This window comes from Manis javanica, chromosome 1 (assembly GCF_040802235.1).
Source record: "Manis javanica isolate MJ-LG chromosome 1, MJ_LKY, whole genome shotgun sequence".
Lineage (NCBI taxonomy): Eukaryota > Metazoa > Chordata > Mammalia > Pholidota > Manidae > Manis > Manis javanica.
Genome location: NC_133156.1, coordinates 226,948,551 through 226,955,778, shown reverse-complemented (window position 1 = coordinate 226,955,778; position 7,228 = coordinate 226,948,551). Strand labels below are relative to the sequence as shown.

Here is a 7,228-nt window from a genome sequence, read left to right as displayed (position 1 = left end):
ATGGGAAAATGTAACAATAGCTCAGTCCTGTGGGTACTTGGAACGGAAAGGATGTGGAGAGAGGAGTTAAGAGGAAAAAGGGAAGGTAAGAAGGGGAAAAAAGAATGAGAGGAAACGTGTGTCTGGAGTAGCAGGAAGAAGCCCAGAAACTCTGAATGTTGATCAATCTTTGTTAGTTCTAGAATTATCTTTATCTTACCTGGTACTCTGTATATTTTGTTGGACTCAAAGTACAGATTTCATGTGATGGAAACTTCCCTTGTTTAGTTATTCTTCCTAAGCCAGTCTAAAAGGCTGTTTAACCACCTCAGTATGTTTCTTGCAGCTGATACCCTTCTGAGCTGAGGTAAAGAGTGGCAGGAAGCAGTGTCATGTGGCTCCCTAAAGCCAGTTCATGCGGAAGGACTGACAGAGGAAGCCTTCCCTGATAGTAAATAAATGGGGCCCTCTCTGCAGGAGGAAAACAGGTGATGTTGCAACGGCAGAACTCACCTTTCCACCTCTTGTTTGGTAAGGTTTTGGGAAAAGAACCACAATCTGTGCAAAAGTCAGGTCAAAAGTCTCTCCAAACATTGATTTCCCAATCCAGACCCTGTAATATCAAATAAAACAAAAGCCCTTGCCCTGAATGAAGTCATTAGAAAATATCTCTTTGCTGTCCTGGGAATTGGGTTCTCTCACAACGTCTTTCTGAATTATCACTTTGTATTGAGGCAAGAGTTTAATCTTTCAAGAGGCCAGTGGTTCTGAGGGCAGAGGGGAAGGCTGGTGCTACCCTTGGGCATGGGAGAAGCATTAAGATCAAGAACACAGCTACTGCAGCCAGGCTGCCTGGATCTGAAATTGGTTCTGCCACCAGTGGAGTAAGTTTTATAACCTTTCTATGTGTCATATGTGAAAGCGGGATACAACAACTTTAATTCATAGGAATAAATAAGTTAATGTAGGTGATACACTTAAACCAAGTGCCTGAATATAGCAGACATTTAATAAGTCTTGGTTATTAATAGGATATAAGAAAAGAAATATTCATTTGCTAAAAATTTAAAGTTTATTTGGCTAGTTTTTATTCTTCATTTAATAAGGACCAGTGGTTTCAAGAATCCTGGGATGAAAGAACTGAAAAGAATATTTATTTTACAGATGTGTGAAAAACCAAGCGTTGAGCTCTTCAAGGCCACACAGATACCTAGTAGTAGATTCAAGACTAGAAACCAGACTTCCTGATTCTGGACCATTCTCCACTACACCATTTTCCTTCCCTGGAGAAGGCTGTCCCAGACCCAGAAAGTCCTGTCAGAGAAATAATAACAACCAGAGCTTCAGTACCTCCTGCAAGAGCTCCTTAGCTACTCCAAAGACAATCTTATGGTGGTTCATTCATTCATTCATTCACTCACTCACCTGGCACTGAGTTAGGCTATCCAAGGAAGGTACAGAAAAGTAGAACATAGTCCTTGTCCTTAAAGGACTTTGAGTGAAATTGGAGTAATAAGTTAGGCAGAGACAAAATGATACAATAATACAATCATTTCTATAATGTGAAAAGTTTTTGAGAGGTTAGCCATCCTTTGCTGTATAACCAGTCAGAAGTCTAGTAGAAGAGTTTATGATAAGGTTTATAGTTTATGAACAATTGAAGTAAATGAAGCCAAGCAGGTCGGTCTACTGTGAGTTGGGCCGTGGTTAATGCTTGCTCCAGCTGTAGGTGCCAGAGGCTTCACATTTCTGTAGTGTCTTGTTTTTTTCCTCCCCTGTTGTCCTTGGGGTTCCCTAAGAACTCCTCAGACAGAGTCTGCATTTTGCAGTTCTTTTCAGCTGTAATCCACTCTTACATATACGTTACAGCCCTGTTGGCGTGTTGGTAAGGTGTGGGGAGGGGAAGTGTTCAATAATTTTCTGGTTTAAATCTCAGTGTTTTAGTGTGCTTGGGTCCTGGGAAGTGACCTTCATGCGTTTCTTGGACCCCCTCCCTCTTAGGCAAGACAGGAGATGTAGAGGGAGCTGGAGGCAGGGCGTGGTACTTCTCTCCGGTGGGATAAAATCCCGGTAAAATCTTTCCCTTAGAGATAAGGTTTTGTTAGGAATATACGCTGGATTTATTTCAAACGGGGAACATTTCTCCACACCCGTCAGAACCATGAGGTGATCTTTCTTGGCTCTTTATTGTGGGAACCTGGTGGAGTTCCCGAGGTAAAGCCCACGAGAGCATGGGAACCCTAACATCACAGGCTCCTGGAGTCTCCCACTCTCATACTAGTCCACACTCAGCCCCAGCAGTTTGTCAGAATTACCACATATGTGTTCCTATCAGTGTATGGCTCTGTGAGTTCTGCTCCAAGTAAGCAGATCTCGTGACTCTCTGGATTCTACTACTGTCCAGATTCCAGGGTGGCTATTTGCCCTGAAATCTCAGCTCCTAGAAAGTCCAAGGAAAATCATTGATTTTCAGTTTGTTCAACTTTTTCTTGTAAGATTGGGAGCTCTTTACCTGAAACCTAAAATTCCAACTTCATTTTTTTGCATTTGGATATGCAGTTACATCAGCACCATTAGTTGAAAAGACTATTCTTGCCTTGTTAAATCTTTTGGCATCCTTGTCAAAAGCCATTTGACCATAAAGTCGGAGTTTATTTCTGGACTTTCAATTCTATTTTCAATTGATCTGTGTGTATACCCTTATGCTAGTACCACACACTGTCTTGATTACAGCAGCTTTGTAGTAAGTGTTGAAATTGGGAAGTGTGAATCCTTCAAATCCATTATTCTTCCTCAAGATAGTATTGGTTATTCTGGTTCTCTCACATTTCCATATGAATTTTAGGATCTTTCTGCAAAGATGCCAGCTGGGATTTTGAAATGAATTGCATTGAATCTTTAGATCAATTTCGGGAGTATACTATCTTAACAATACAAAGTCTTCCAATTCTTAAATATGGCTTATCTTTCCATTTATTTAGGTCTTTTAAATTTTGTTTCAATGGTGTTTTATAATTTTAAGTGTACAATATTATACTTCTTTTGTTAAATTTATTCCTAAATATTTTCTTTTAATGATATTGTACATAGAATTGTTTCTAAATTTCATTTTTGAATTCTTCATTGCTAGTGTATAGGAAATAAAATAATTGATTTTTGTATTATGTTGACCTCATATCCTGTGACCTTGCTGACCTTGTTTATTAGTTCTTACAATTTCTGAAAGCTTATTTTAGTCAAAGTTTGCCTATGGTCCAGTGAAACTGGAATTAAAAATACCCATAAGATTCATCCATTAGATTCATCACTTAGAACCACTGTTATGCTAAGGAAATATACTCTGGTAAGATGGTGATGATCAGATAGATAGTAGCTAGACTGAATCATGGGATCCAGAAGATGACTGATAAAGTGTCAAAAGAGTCAGAAATGGGTGAGTTAAGTGTAGGCACTGGCTTTGAGGTAACTGAAGGTTTACCTTGCCTTCTGAGCCTTTTGGAAAGGAGTCAAGGGTATGGCTATGGATCAGGATGTGGGTAGAATATACTTTAAAACTGCTGACTAAAAACAGGAAGTTGATGGAAAGTATGCTTGATGATTTCAATTTCTCCATGGTATAGGCACCTAGGTGATCTACAGTGGGGAGGGATTTTTGAGGAGAATCATGAAGATTTGGAATATCTTTTGAGGAGGTTGGAGGGGAATCTGACCAAGGGCAGGTAAAAATGTTAATAGGTATTACTCAGAGACCAATTGAGGCTGAATTATAAAAATGGGTTGTCAGGTCTATTTGTAGGATGTTTCCTAGCAGCATTTAATCATGTGTGAACAAGAATAAACAGATACATAAGCAGTGATATTGCATTGATATTGGGCTGCAGATTTACTGTATGGGTGCCGTGGCCATGAAAATGTATTAACAAAAAGTGTCAAGGATTCTGGTAAAGAATAATTGAGACAACCAATCATGTTACTACAGACTAGGTTGACAAGGGAGCCTTACAGGGTCCTCATAGACTGGGGGAAAATTACAAGGTTAAAGAATTAGAGGTCCTTCTTCAGTTGAAAAGTAGGCCCAGTGGGAGTGAAGACATAAGACAGGCAGAAGGATAAGATGTTAAGACTCAGAATGGGATAGTGGAGTTCAAAATTGCCAATGTACAGTTCCAGGTGATGATGAGATTCTAGGTATGACTTTGCCAAAGTGGAGTAGAAGTGAAAGCCACTGTTTCTGGTTTATATACATGAACTTTGATATCATCCAAAATTATGATAGTAACTGGGGTAGAGAGAAATATCCAGGCCCAATAATTGTCAGTTAATGGGGAGGATTACCTGGGAAGTTGCTAGATGACAGTGATAAAGTGAGGCAGCGGTTGATATACCTGAATGGCTCACTCTCACAGAATCAAGAGCTTTTACCCAAATTATCTGAGGGTTACAACACTCCCATGAATAGCAGTGGCTCATTCTGGAAATGATTCCTAAGGTTGGGGAGTATCATGAGAGAATCTTTGGAGTGAAGAAGGTAAATAGCCTACATCTATACTAGAAAATCTTAGCCTGCTAATTCTGATATGCTCACTAAATAACACCATAAATAGAGTAAGTAGCTTAAATGGCAGAAATTAATTTCTCACAGTTCTGGAGGCTGGGAAGTCCAAGATCTAGATGCCAGGAAAGTAGTTTCATTCTTACCTCTCTCTTTTCAACTTCTAAACTGGCAACATGGCAGAGGGTAGATGGGAGGGAGGGGGAGACATGGGAGTGTGGGGGTGGGAGAGAGAGGCTGCTCTCTGGTGTCTCTTCTTATCAGGGCACTAATCCCATGGTGAGGGCCACACCCTCATGACCTTCACTAACCCTCATTACTTCCAAAAGGCCCCACCTCCAAATACTATCAGTTTTGCAGGTTAGGGTAACAACACAGGAATTTGGAGAGAACACAAGCATTCAGCCTATGGCACTGACTCATGAGTAGGCACAATTTGAAGGAAGGGAAAAATACTTGCTTTTAGGTGTTGTTTCCAACTGTCCCTTTCTTCCCAGTGAGAACTGCTATTTTGAGGATGACTACAGAAATCCAGGGAGAATTCCTGAGGGGCGTATGGCTACTATTCTATCCATACTCCTGCTTGCTACTGAAGACTATATATAGACATGAATCTCGATTTCTGACAGATCTTTCCAAGGATAAATGCCTGTGTTTTTCATAATTATGCTTAATTTGATATGTAAGAGTATAAATGCATATATTCATTTTTTGTAACTGAGGTATTATTTACAGTGAAACACACAGGGCTTAAATGAATGGTTTGTTGAGTTTTGACAAATGCATTAATCTTCATCTTTATTAAGCTATAGAATATTTCCTTTACTCCAGAAAATTCCTATTCAATTCCTGCCCTTCTTGAGGCAACTGTAGTCCTGATTTCTAGCATTATAGATTAGCTTTGCCTATTTTAGAGTTTTATAGTAATACAAACACAGTAGGTGGTAGTCTTTTTGTGTCTGACTTCTTTTTCTTAGCCTAATAAAAGTTAGAATTAAAGTTAGAATTTGGGGATTAAAATAAATCATTTTAATAGAAAGTTCTCATTATTACTAAAGTGACTAAATTCACACCAGAATGCAGGCAGATATGTTAAATATCCTTGGCGTTTTGCCAAGAAAGCCTAAGAAAAATTTTAGTTAAGCATTATGGGAACTATGTGGAGGCTAAAGCTCACTTCTCATTCCTGAACTCTTTGTTGTCTCTGAAATGGATCAGAGGGAAAACAGTTCCTCTCCATACTTCTGAGAGGGATGGTAAACCTGTCCTGTTTCTGCTTCAGGATTTAAAGAGAAAACCTAGGAGTATATTCTCCAACTAAAAAATGAAATCACAGCTTACACATGAAATCCTGGAATGTATTTCTTAACCTCTGTTTCAACAGAAACCAAAGTCTGAGCAAGTATCTTTCCTGTCCTTCAAATTGTGCTTACTCATGTGGCCGTGCCATGGGCTGAATGTTTGTGTTCCCTCCAAACTCCTATTCTGTAGCCCTAACCTGCCTAAATGGTGCTGTTTGGAGGTGGGGCCTTTTAGGGATAATGGGGATTAGAGGAGGTCATGAGGGTGTGACCCTCACAATGGGATTAGTGCCCTTATAAGAAGAGACACCAGAGAGCAGCCTCTCTCTCCCAACCCCCACACTCCCCATGTCTCCCCTCCCTCCCACCCACCCTCCACTATTTTGGCAGCTGACATTTTAAGCGAAGAGGATTTAGAATGAAACTACTTTCCTGGCATCTAGATCTTGAACTTCCCAGTCTCCAGAACTGTGAAAATAAATTTCTGTTGCTTAAGCCACCCAACTATGGCACTGTGTTATGGCAGCACAATCCAAGACAGGAGGTAATATTTACTAAGTACATGCAAGGCACTCTGTAATATTTAATCCTTAAACCAAAACTAGAAGACAGATATTAGCATCTCCATTTTCTCAGGGAGGAAAATAAAGGTCGGCATCACCCAACTAGTAAGTGATAGCAGATATTATCGAATTTCCCTGCACTCCAAAGAAGTTGCATGAATTCATTCTCTCACCAACAGTCTCCATTTACCTTAAATGTTGGTAAATAATCCACAGGTAAAATATCAAGGTTACACAGCTGAGATGGGGCCAGGTCAGTATCTGAACCTGTTTTTTTTGCGGGGACAGTTATTGAGTTAAATTGACATACAAGAGAATATGGTATCATGATGATTTGATATATATGTACTTTATAAAAGGATTCCTCCCATCTAGTTAATTAACACATCCATCACCTCACATGTTTTGTATGTATATTTATATGTAATATATATATATGTATATATGTGTATACAGATACATGCACAGTACATATATACATACATACATATATATAAATATATGTGAGAACTTTTAAATTCTACTCTCTTAGCAAATTTCAGTTATACAATAGTGTTGTCAACTATCATCACCATGTCATACATTAGATCTTTATTCATTTTATAGCTAGAATTTTGTAACCTTTTATCAACCTCTTCCTATTTCCCCAACCCTCCAGTCTGGACCACCACTACTTTCTATTTCTATGAGTTTTATTATTGTTTTAGATTCCATATATAAGTGATATATACCATACAGTATTCATCTCTGTAACTTATTTCACTTATCATTATGCCCTCAAGTTCTATCTATGTTGCTGAAAATGGCAGGATTTCCTTCTTTCTCATGGCTAA

General features: G+C 39.0%; 1 long non-coding RNA gene across 1 annotated transcript in view; it reads left to right on the top strand.

Moving 5' to 3' along the window:
- The first annotated feature begins 654 nt into the window (after nucleotides 1-654).
- Nucleotides 655-7,228, top strand: part of LOC108407345 (uncharacterized) — a 33,195-nt gene continuing 26,621 nt past the window's right edge. The window contains exon 1 of the long non-coding RNA XR_001855714.3: nucleotides 655-863. This is a non-coding gene — a long non-coding RNA (uncharacterized lncRNA). The remainder of the gene's footprint in view (nucleotides 864-7,228) is intronic.